We start from the raw sequence: 13,307 nt of genomic DNA, 5'->3' as shown, positions 1-13,307 counted from the left end.
TCAACAGCCGACAAAATTGATCGATATTAAATAGATTTGAGTAAATCAGGTATAATTATAAGACTCGATCAATTCAATTATTTAAGATAATCGATTAATAGATCAAATATCAATAACTAAAAAAATGAGCAATAGAATCAAACCCGATCCTAATATTTTAAAGGTCCTAGGCCGAAAGGTGATGACAAGAAGACAAATGAGACCCATTGAATCACCATGTTTTCGAGTTTTTTAATAAAAAATAATGTTTAAAATATTTTTAATTATTGGGACCCATTGAATTATCATATTTTTGAGTGTTTAAAATAAAAAATTATGTTTAAAAATATTTTTTAATTATTAAATTTAAAAATATTTTTGAAAATAGACCCCTTCAAACTTGAGCCCTAGGCGATCACACCCGCTCAGGGCCGGCCCTGAATAGAACTCTGTAAGAAAAGCATGCAGATGTCATTAGAACCATTACAATATAATGAAGTCATAGTAGATCGAGTCTGATTCTGATATGTGATCGTGCTTGCAATTCAAATAGCATACAACAGTCCTACACATAGTGGGAAGGTTCTTCACACCAAGAGTGGATACTGCAAAATTTACTGGAATTTGGTTCTTATTCAACTCAACCAACATGTTAAGAGTAGACAGACCAAGATACGACCTCGGCCACCAGTGATAATGCCGGTGCTGGTGCTGTTCATCTTTCAACCTCGGAATCAGCTAAAAGGCACCACCTGCTATCCCATCTTCTGCACATCCTCCGGTGAAAGTATCTTAATGTACCAAACATTATTCACAAATGCCCTGCAGTTTCATTATCCAAACAAAAATTAACCATGCTTTCATGCGCTTAAATGCCGAAATGATAAACAAATGTAATGTCATCAAAATACGAGGAAAAGCTAAACGTGTTTTAACACAAACCACGTGATTCGGTCTTGCGATGTCGATGTTGCAATTCCATTGTAAAGGATATGTACAATGATGAAACAGTTGCTTAAGCAGTTAAAGGAGAGGGCTGTATTTTTCCAATTAGTTTAAACAACTGCTGGCAAAGTTGACCAGAATCCGAACACTACCTATCTATGATCAGGAAAAGTCAACAATCCAAATTTGCCTAGCCCGAACCCTAACACTAACCGGTACAAACCTAAATTAATTCAAAAGACTAACCTGAAACGATCAGAACTTTAGTTGATTTGACTTTAGAAATCAATAGTAAAAAGGTCGGATGACTGAAGATATCTGTCCAACTATAAAAATGATCTCATTTTCATGAGTATGCAGAGAACATGTTTTGAAATGCAATGCCGAGTTCTTTACTTGTGAATCCAATCTAACAGCATATAAAGCATGCATGCGTGCCTCTGCATGAGGAGTTTGACTAATTTATAACAATAGAAAATACTTACTCCCATGGGTCGTCTCCAAGGAGAAGAATATCATTCTCCCTGTCGACAAAACAAGCTGCCAGCCTGATCTAAGAGGGTCTTCCAACTTCCCCTCAATTCCAAATCTGAGCCAGCTCCTCTCGCAGCTCATGGTAACTGCTGAACCGGAGATGTCCAATGAGCGTCCCACCGACCCCGATTTATAAACCTGCCAAAAAACGAAAACATAGATCATCATTGTACCTTGAGAGAAGTATGATGAATACGAAATCCACATTAGAAACTACAGTCCATATACCTTGACAAATGTTGGAGGTGGAGTCGGTGGGTCAAATAGCCCTGTGCCCTGCAACTCTGAGGAGTCTTGCATGAAACCATACAGAGGATTCGGAATGAGGGATCCCCAATGGAATTGAGGGCACATCAGCTTTACTTGAAGATGTCGTGAAACCAGGCATTGGGTTGGAATAGAGGGCCATAGGAATCGTTGTTAACACCAAAATGAGTAGGATTCTGAGCATCCGTGTTAACAATATCTAGCTCTGTTATAGAATCTTTTCCAGGAGAAACTTGTGGACCAGATGTTGAGCTAGCAAGGCATTTACCTGTGAATGGGTATACTTGGGGCCCAGGACTGTTGGGGTAACTGGTCAGCTAGCATTGACTGACCAGTTGTGGAGAAGTTCAAAAGATTTGCACTGCTTTCAGGACACAATGAACCCAGCATATTCAGAAGAGGGGGACCAGATTCTGAGAACTTTGCTGAGTCGATAAAATCTGGTTTCAGAAATGATGAAGGCTCATTCACCAGCTGCCTCTGCTGGAGCTATCACTTTGAATCACGCTATGCTGTTGCTGAATCTGCTCCTCTGAGTGATTGCTCACTTCTTGTCCAAGGACTGGGGGAAAGCTCCCGGTTAGAATTTGGGATTGCTGTGCCTGCATAAACGTCATGTAGAACTGACTGTGAAGCAGCTCGCTGCTGCTGCAAAAGTGAACTATGGCTGCTTGGCTGTTGAGCGTAAGATTGCTGCAACTGCTGTCTCAGCAGATCCCCACTCACAAAGTTCTGCAATCCATTGGCTAGTATGTGTTGGTACTGCAGATTATAATCATTTCCAGGGAAACTAGGATCTAGTTTCTGCTGCATCCATGGGTATGAGCAGAAAGGCTGAAGATTCAGCGGTTGCAGTCCTTGCTCTCCAGATCCCCCCTTGGCCACATTAATCCATTATATATCATCTCTGTTATCTGCAAGAACACAGCAATCATATTACCCATGCATCATGATCAAACTGTCCAAGTTAAGGTAAGCAGTGAAAGCCAGACATTAGCCGCACGATAATCATTTTCATTGATTTTGTAAATCACTTGTACATGAAATTGGTACACCTAATAGATTCTAATACTGGCAGAGCATTTGAAATATCTCTAAGTAACTTCAACTCGTCATATTTCTTGAAGTACCCATGTCCGACACACATTTGAACTTGAGTATGGAGAGATGAACCTCCAAAGACCCTCCAAAGAAATGGACAGAAAAGCCTGACCATCAAAACTAAATCTTCATGTCTTATCACATTGGAGAGCCATCCTTCTCATCAAGGCTCTTGTAAAAAAAGTTTTATCTTCAGTTCCCCCTTTCTCCCCCCCCCCCCCCCAAGAAGATTTATCAAACACACTTTGCCTAAAGCAGCCGACAATCATAATTCCACAGCCCCGAAAGAACAGGTTAATCAATCTCAAAGCTTAAATTTAAAATAAATGCCAAGCCTTAGGAAAGGAGCTTAAGGGAATAAGCTCAGAAAGAATTACCATGCAAAGATGAGGAACAAAATGCCAAGAGCGTTTCAATCTGAGGGGGAATAGGGATGGATACGTTGGAAATGTTGTTAAAGGCTCAACTCCCACAATGATACCCTTGGCTGCCTCTCACCTGCTGTTGACTCATCCCAACCAACCTACACATAGCAGTGGGCAAGAAATCAAATTCAATTAAAAGGAAAAAGAAAAGCGAGCAGGTAAAAAAAAATTCATAATCAGATGTAAAATGCCATGCATCCTAATGGGACTTGAGGTGACTACTGATGGGGTCCTTAATTTTAGCATTTTGCATCTATTAACAAAACTCAAAGGATATACATACAAAGAATGTAAACTGGGGAATGCAATTTGGGATGTATAGTTCCAATTGTTACAAACTCAAAGGTTTGATTACTACAGAGTATGTGAAAACTGGAGAACAACTAGGAGATATTTGTAGGCTAATCTTAGGATTAATATATATTGTATTTAATGTAGGATATTACATAGTTAATGTAAGATATTACTCTACATATTATAGGACCTTTATACTTGTATATACCCATAGTGTTGATGAATACAGATATGAGAAGCATTCTATTTCAAAATTCTACAGGCATATATACCCATAATGTCGATGAATACAGATATGAGAAAGCATTCTATTTCAAAATTCTACAGGCTACAACTAAACCCTTCTAAAAGCGAGGTGTATTAGATTGACATGTCTCAAGCTACTTTACAACAAGTGCAAGAGGTCACAGGGTTTGCAAAAGTTGCAATTACCTGTACGATATTTAGGAGGTGCATTCGATAGGCAATAGTACTGAAATGATGGTTATAGATAGAATAAAAGAAACAGTTTGTGCTAGTGCATTCGATAGGCAATAGTACTGAAATGATGGTTATAGATGGAATAAAAGAAACAGTTTGTGCTAAACTTTTCAATGTAAAGATAACCATGAATGATAGGTTAAATAACAAGCCTTGTATAGTTTGGGGAATTTGCTGCCACGTATAGTTTTGGGATGGACAGTGATTACTGATGTATTTTTGTAGCAGAGTATTGCTTGCTGGACAATGAATGAAACTTATCCCAAAAAAATAGAATATAACATCATATCATCGCGAACAATAAGAAATATACCATGCACCATCTATTAAGTGATCCATGCATAAATATGTTAAAATTTACCTTCACAGACCGCCAATGGGAATTTGGCCAGCGAACGGGATCCGAACTACTTATTCCTGTTATTGTACCCATATACCTAGAAAAGGGGAGGTTTGGCATTTAAATATGAACAAATAAATGGTGCAATATAAAAAGAATAGCTCTTTGGTTCCACATTATTGAGAGCAATGCATTATTGCATTAAGACTACACTTTCAATAGCAGGCTTACAACAAACAAACTTCGGCTGGGTTGCTGGGAAACAAAATCAACCGGATGTGAGTTTGACAGAAAAAAGAACAAAGTTGGCAAAAACACTCAATCGCTCCTATGTGGCATAAAAATATTTGAAGTCTCATAATAGAAAAGTTGAAACCTTGACCTATTATCCTGAAGTTCAAAATAATAACAAAAATGTGGCATGGACTAGTAAAGCATGATGCAATAGCCAAAGTTTTGTTAACCATTACAGTTACTCTAGTTCTACTAAAGCTAATAAAATCCAACCATTTTTAAGGTAAAAAAAAGAAAAAGTTTCAAATACTAAAACAAGGACCAAGCTTCTTTATCATATGATCCTTTTACCTCATAATTGTAATCAGCATAAAACAGCTTCACTTCAATATATACACAAGTTATTTGCCACCGTATAAAAAGTTCAGCAAAAAATTCTAATTAAAATATATAGATGGACTTTCAAGAACCATTAATAATACCTACGAACACTTGATTCTTCTGTCTCAAAAAGCATCCTAAAACGCATCCCGACTGAGACACGTGTGTGGAAAACAGCTTTGACATATTTTGAAAAGGGTATCACAAAATCAGATGGGCTTGCTCTGCATATTAGAAAAACAACTTTGTTAACAGATAAGACATAAAGAATCAATCAGAGGTAAGAAATCATCACCACCTCGGATTATAAAATACTGTAAAGCAGCTATTAGTTGCAGCAGCATGAGCTGCAGCAGCAAGTAGTCCAATGTGCATGCTATCACTAGATAAAACAGATGATGGCATTACAGTTTGTGGGCGAGCGGCACGGCGAATTCCCAAAAGAAGCTGGTTCTTTTCATTCCTAATTACAAAATTTGACAATATATGGCAATAATGCAATGTACCATTTAAAAATTATTCAGCAGCATGATTAGGAAAAAGAAGAATATGAATACCAAATAAAAAGAACAGAATCCCCTGCAACAAGTCTCTTGGCACTAACAAACACACTCCAGCCTGTAGTAAGAAGGTGACGTTTAGGCTGTCCTGCAAGTCGGGTGACACCACATCAACTTAAATAGAAAATCAATAGTTGTAGTCTTAGATGAATAGTTTTAGTGTCCAACAACAGAAAATCTAGTTTATTACTAAAATAGTAGTCTAAAGCAGATTACAAAAAGACGGTCCAATCATAGTTCCCTACAGGCACAAAAAGAACCATTATAGAAAATATCAAGTGAATACACTAATGACTAAAGTCGCGTGCCTGATATATAAAATATATTAGTCAATCAACTCAGAACAAAATCTAGGATACGTAAACCTCAGTTGATATACTTTTGAGTTTAGAAATTTATTTAATAATTGTTAGTTCCCAGTCCTAAACCCTGCCAAGATAAACCACTTAGTTACAAGGTTTTCAATATTTAAGGAGAAAATTTATACCGGTTCTAATTACACATTGCAATGATAACTAAGCAAGTGGCAGTAACTTCCATATTCTCTTAAAGCATGCATCATAAAATTTTAACTTGAACATTGATCTTCTGAGAGTGTCCGCATCTTACTGATCTATGGCTTTGATGCCTCTCTACATTTGAAAGTTGATGTTTCAAGAATACGGGCTAGAAAAAGCAACCTATCAGTCTTCACTTTTGTGAATCATTACCGTGTCTAAAGTTAGCTTAGTGCCAGGTTGAAATACAGCAAAGGCACCGTACCTCTGAAACAAAGACAACCATAAAACTAGGGAGATAAAATGACTTAAAACCATATGCACCAGGCACTGAAAAACTTAAATAAATGTAAGTTGCATAGTAGACAACGTATATGACTCAGTTAACTCCCTTTTTTGAACTATTAGGTACTATTAACCAAAATCAAAGAAAATGTCATTAAACAAAAACACGGATATAAGTCCGATGTCCCACTGACACCAATAATTAACTTGTAAAGAAAAAAAGGAACTATTTATTTCTTTAAATATTGGAAGAGAGAGGTGGGCTGGAGGGTTTAGGAGAAAAGAACAAATAACCTAGACGTGATTATAAGCTATGAGAATGCTTAGATTGGAGCAGTAGTTGAAACTAACCTCTAAATATATGTCTAAATTCCACTCAACGTCATGTAGATCCCTTGCAAAAAGTTCCTGAGCTGGTGGCTGCTGGGAGAAGTCCTGCAAAAAAAAGAATAAACACGTCAGCACTAAGAAACTGGCTCGAAGGCAGAAGATATATAAGTCATAGATTACCAGTGGCGGGGAAAACTTTCTCAGCAGCACGACGAGGAACAGAAAAACCACCATGGGTACTAGTATCACTTGCTGTCAGTGTCTTGTAGAAATAATTGGTCGGCTGCTTGCTTGGAATCCCCAACTCCATAGGAAGATACGTATCCTTCTGCTCTTCCTATATGGCAAAAGAGAACATATAAAATAAAACCCAAAACTACATATTGAAGTGAAGAAGAAAGCCATGCTTCTTACAGGTGTCAAAGGCTGCAGTGACATTTGGGCGTATACCTCATCTGTCTCAACATCAGCCTGAAATTATAACACATGCATAAGCAATGTTTGAACTCTATAGCCATTGAACGACTGAAAATGGAGAGATAAAAGGGAATGAACTTACATGCATGGTGACATTGTGGAGCTGACATATCAACTGAGGAGGCAAGTTGGGGTAATTTGGAATGTGGGTGTCGACCTCCTTGTTAGTGGTGGCAGCTACCTGAAAATTGATCACATTTTCCATTGTATTTGGAACTAACAAACGTCACTTATGACCCGGAAAGAAAAGGAGATATATTGATTGCGTATAATTTTATTTTATTTATTTGTAAAAAAAGACCTGCTCGCTATGACCCTGAGGAAAGTAGACGACACGGGTCCCGCGGTGGGTAGACAAACCAATGGGCCAGCGCAGGCATGCCATAACTCAGGATTCAAGCACTTGTTTTCCCCTAATAATCATTGTTCATTCATCGTTAATTTGAATAAATGAAGAAATATGATCAAATAAATCATTTATGTGCATCTGTAACAAAATTTAGATACATGAAAAATGTATCATATTTAAAAAACTTTGAACAAAAAAAATACCTTCGTTAGCCTGCCGCTGACCCTGGCCTGATGTTGAAAGCTTCATATCAAGTATCAACCTTAATTTCTGGTTCGAAAGAAGATAATTCTAAATTAAAGTAAGAAACCCAACAAATCACAACCTTTCACTCGTACTGCAATCGTTGCACATGAAATGGCAAAACCCCTAAAAATTTAAAATAAAAGAAAAAAGAAAAAGCAAACCCCATTTTAGATCTTAATCCCGGAAAGTGGAGGAAGGAGGAGAAGATGAAAGAGTTTCCTCTTCTTCTTCCATCACAACGCCATGGGTATAGGGTAAGGGGTTTTCTTAAATCACAAAAAAAACTCAGCCAAAACAACTAAAAAAACAAGGGTAAGGAAGAAAGTGGTTTTTATAGGGGAGTGGACCACCAAAAACTGAAGCTGAAGCAGCAGGAAGTATTGAGAGAGAGAGAGAGAGAGAGATAAGAGTTTAAAGAGCTTGGAGGAGAGACAATCTGGACCGTTGGGTCATCCGTACGGGAGAATCTGGAGCGTCTATGAGGTGGTGTGATACGACAGCAGAGCATGTGCGACCATCCTCCAGTGGTCGCTGTCACAAGTACCGATTGATAGCGCTCCATTATAGTTTTAATAGGGTGGAGTCATCAACAGGTGGAGTCCTTTTCCAGTGAAATAAAAAAAAAACAAAGAGTAAATATAGAAAACAATTGTCAGAAACAGAGAATATAATTATTACTTTAACTTTGACTTTGGGTAATCCAAAGTCCATCACTTTCCTCTAATCACAAATTCAAGGGTCTATTTTTATTACTATATTAAAAATAAAATAAAAATATAAAATTTTAATTTTAATAATATAGAGGATAAACGATTTTAGGTGAAGGAAACTACAAAAGCTGTGGTGGTACAACGTTGTTGGTTGCAATGGTAGAAATGTAGGGGGTTCAAAGCATTTAATGCCTACAAGAAACTATATATTCAAATTTTATCAACGTGTGGTGCCAACATCTGCATATGCTACTGTCCATCATCTTGTTATATCAATTAGTGGAAATGCCTTTAGAAAGTTTGTTACCCTTCATGCTAAATCGAAACCCTAAAATCCATAAAAATATATATACATGTTCACAGTTGCCATACATGTTTTGGGGATGAAAATTTCTCTCCGGATGGAGGAAGCATACAAATATTTTTGGGATTGGGATCATACATGTTTCTTTGAACAAACCAAGCCGTACCTCGATTCGATCCGATTCTTAAATGGATGTATATTCAAATCAAAATAAAAATGATTTTTGTGATACTTTACTCGTTCAGTTAAACTATTACTACTTTGTTTTTTTTTTATGCGTTTGTTGTGATCAAATTTAATCTTTAAATTAAGATAAATAGACATGTATGCATATACAATATAAAATTGTGATCATCGTGATCACCGGAGAAAGTAAATGAAGTTGATAATATATAGCAGCTGCAAACAACGGTGTTCAAGTGAATCGAACATCCAAAACACATAATTTTATTAAACTCAAATTATTAAGAATTAAGGCATAACTATATTTTAACCACACTAGACCCAATCAAATTTAACCCAAATGAAAAAATATTTTATTAAATTTAATAACATATTGTAAGTCATAAAAGTAATTTTATTTATTATTTTAATACAATTATTAATATCTAATTTTATAAAATAACCCTCTTTAACTTAATCCATTCCCACCGTAATATTAAGATTTTAACTCTCGTCTTTCACCTCGAGACCAACTGGTAATTGGTCATAATTTCATTTGAAAAGAGAACTACTAAAAAAAGGCAGGACAAGGTAAAAGCAGCGAGCGTTTGCAATTAGAAAAGAAGACATTAATTGTGATTGCTTTGTTTCCCCTTCGATTATTACTGTATCTTGCTGGAAGTGAAGGGGAAAGGCTTAGTCGATGCCCTGCATTTTCCTGAACATTAAGACAAACTCGTACACTTTTCAGGGTCTGCGATTACTTTGGCCACGCTCTCCCTTGCAAACACCTCTTCATCCAACCGTAGAACTTGGGACACAAATCCGCCACGTTAAACCCGCCGATCTTCTCCACCGCAAAGAACCAACAGGTCAGAGGGATTGCTATGATGTCAACGAATCCGAACGTGGCACCATTGAAGTAATCCTTGTCCCCCAAGGCACCTTCTAATTCCTTCAATATCTCTATAAACTCCGTTTTAGCTTCCACTGCTACCTCCCCTTTGCTTCTCCATATATTCCCGCACGCATCAAATACCTTTTTGTCAATATAATCAGCCCAAAAGCGTGCCTGAGCTCGGCCATACGAACACGGCGGGAGTAGCGGAGGGGAAGACCAGTCTCCTCGATGTAGTTAACGATGATAGTAGACTCGCACAAGGGTTTTCCGTCGTGTAGAAACACGGGGACTTTCTTGTAGATGGGGTTGGAGTTGAGTAATAACTCGCTTTTGCTGCCGACCAAGTCCTCGGCTCGAGCTTCGTATTGAAGGCCTTTCTCGTTCAAGGCAATCTTCACCCTCATGCAAAATGGACTAACCCAATGGTCAAGAATAACAAGCTCTGCCTTCGACATCTTTGATTTAGGAGAAGGGTAGATTATAATTTCTCTGTTTTTTTGTTTGTTGCAGTGGAGAAACGAGTGGAAATGTACCGAATTTATACAGACTACGTTTAGCAGTGTGACGAGGTTTTCCAAGTTTGGACATTGCAGGCAGTTGAGAAACATCGTGGTAGTACATAGTGATCATCGGTACTATTATATGCTCACAAGGTTTGCCTTGTATTAATCGGAAGGTAGTGATAATATATAGCGGATGCATGTATTATTCAAGGTTGATATTTAATTATTTTTTTATTAGTTACTTGTTTAATTGATGATATTTATTTTAAAGTTTTATTTGTATCTTTTTGTACGAAAAAATTTCTATTATTAATATATATATATACGTTCATCATAGAAAAATATTTCTAAATCCGTCATTGTTCATCATCCTCGACTAAAATGTTAAAAGAGTTAAGTGTGAGTTTATTTTATTTTCAATAATAATGTGATATTATCTTATGGTAACACGTCATTATCACCGTTAATGTTTTAACAAGGTGACCAAAATAAAACTAAATGGTAAATATAAAATTTTAAAAAATAATTGAGTGCTTAAAATAGAATAAAAGTATTATTTTGAGGTATTAAATGTGAGTTTATCATAAAAATTGGTAACAGATATAACACGGGACAGACCCATGAAACGTTTTTTCCGGTTAATAAATTAGATAGAAACTTTGCATTACTAGTCATCAACATGTCAACCTGCTTACAATTTATCCTTTTAGTCACCTACTTGTAAATTTTCCTATTATTTTTTACATCATTAATATTTAATTAATTTAAATTAAATTTATAAAAAATTATTACTTTGTTCTATATATTCCCACCTTGTTTCATACTTTTATTAATATAAAAAAAATTTCCTTTAAAGACCAAGACTTCTGTTATGTCCGGTCGCTCCCTTCTATGACAACAAAGTTTCTCTCAAGAAAGCTCCTCAACAACCTCCCTTCATTCACCAGGTTTCTTAACTCTGCCTCCACCGCCTCCATTGCCGCCGTTTCACCCCTCAATTTCGACAAAAGCCTGAACCCAATGACTTCGTAAAACAGCTGACTTCCCTTAACGAACCTATCACCACCACCACAACCCTCAACCTTTATGATCACCAAAAGCTTTTCGCTTCGGTTTCAACCTTGAAACTCCTACGTTCATCGACCACCCTCGGGTTGGCTTCCAATGAGCGTTTCGTCGATTTCGCCATGTGGGTTATGAATTCCAGACTCATGGAAACAAGTTTTGTACGTGATGCCATATTGAAATTTGAAAACCGTAAAACATACCTTCTTTCAACATTTTGAGCAGGTGAAACCACGGAGGATGCGGCCAACTGCGTTAGGAGAGTCCACGACATTGGTTTCAAAGGGATGCTTGTTTACGCCGTCGAGATACGAGCCATAACGCCGGTTGTGATCGGAATTTGGAAGGGTTTATCAGGAGTGTTGAACTCGCCAAGTCACTTCCACCTTCATCTGTAAGATTTTTTTCTTCTTTTTACAAGTTTCAGTTGACCTTAGCCAACATCTTATCCTCATTGATTATTGTCCCTACACGTAAACCTCTCGGGTTCTAAAGATATCTTCCCACTAAAACCATTATTATTAGTATTATATATATATATATATATATTAAATACGTATATCAAACTTGAATATATGTTAAAATATGGTATTCAAAGTCTTTCCATTGTATCACTCTAATTTTTAGCTTTACGTGCATGCACGTGAGCTTATATGGTGGAGCATTTCCCGAGTATTCAGTCTTTTACACTGTTTTTGGAGTTTCGTGATGGAGAAAGCGGTGCACTAGTGAAAAGGATCGGCTGTTGTTTAGACAGGTGCCTTGCTAGTGACAGCAAACAGAACAATAAACAAGTTGTCTGACTAAACGTGTGTTTCATTTCTTCAGGTGAGCTTTGTCATAGCATAGATTACAGCAGTATGCCGCATCGGCCTGCTAAGGAGAGTTAGTGACTTACTGAGGTGGCAATACAAGGACCCTTCTTTTAATCTCCCATGGAAACTCAACACTTTACTAATTTTCTCAGATTCCAGTGCTTTATACCACACTCTCGAAAAGCCTGCACCATTGTAACCACAGGAAGAGTTGGACCTTCAACTGGCACACCCGAGACTTATTAAACTCTGCCAAAAGTGTGTTCAATATAATGTGCCTCTCACAATTTAATATGTAATTAGATTTTTTAATATTTTTATTTGATTCAATTTATTTTTTATCCAATCAAATAGTGACACATGTCACCAATTAAATAAATAAAAAATAAATTGAATCAATAACCACTACTGGCGCAGTTTGAACCCAAGACGTGGAGAGAGAGGAAGAAAACGCCCTTACCACTGAGTGCAACATTCAAATGACAAATCTATCATGACATAATATATATAATTAATACACAAATATGATATATATACACAAATATTATAATTGATTAATGCGTGAATGTTTTTTTATTTATATTTTATATCATTTTACTAAAAAATAATAATTTTAATATATTATAATTAAAATATTACGAAGAGCTTCGTTGACTTAGAATTTTTTTTATAGTTGAGAACTTATTGTAGTAAGCATTTTAACTTATACATTGACTTGTTTATATCCGGTTAGAGTAAGAATTTTATATTTTATTATTTATTCATTATATATTTGAAGAAAATTTTAGGGGAAATTTGATTTTATTGAATTAGTCTATTTTAATATAGAGTTTTTAAATAAGATTAGAATCTAATTGACGTTATAATATTTTAAGATATAAGATATGATACATTTCAGTTCAATAAAATTAGAATAATGAAGACAATTTATTAATTTAAAATATATAAAATGATACATTTCAATTATAACATATTAAATTTACTTTTATTTTAATTTCTACATTAAATGTGATTTAAAATATAAATAAAACATATTCATTTATTAATCAATTATAATATTTATTAATTATTTCATGTTCGAGTCTTTATAAGTTCATTTATTACCATTAACTATATTATAAAT

General features: G+C 36.0%; 3 pseudogenes; 1 reads left to right on the top strand and 2 right to left on the bottom strand.

The window, feature by feature from the left end:
• Nucleotides 1-404: 404 nt before the first annotated feature.
• On the bottom strand, nucleotides 405-8,328 carry LOC120200694 (annotated as a pseudogene).
• Nucleotides 8,329-9,596: 1,268 nt separating this feature from the next.
• Nucleotides 9,597-10,270, bottom strand: LOC120200690 (annotated as a pseudogene).
• Nucleotides 10,271-11,163: 893 nt separating this feature from the next.
• Nucleotides 11,164-12,476, top strand: LOC120200685 (annotated as a pseudogene).
• Nucleotides 12,477-13,307: the final 831 nt, after the last annotated feature.

Source organism: Hibiscus syriacus, unplaced genomic scaffold (genome assembly GCF_006381635.1).
Source record: "Hibiscus syriacus cultivar Baekdansim isolate YM2019G1 unplaced genomic scaffold, ASM638163v2 tig00006449_pilon, whole genome shotgun sequence".
Classification (NCBI taxonomy): Eukaryota; Viridiplantae; Streptophyta; class Magnoliopsida; order Malvales; family Malvaceae; genus Hibiscus; species Hibiscus syriacus.
Note: the sequence above shows the minus strand (reverse complement) of the source record. Positions and strands in the feature narration are given on the sequence as shown.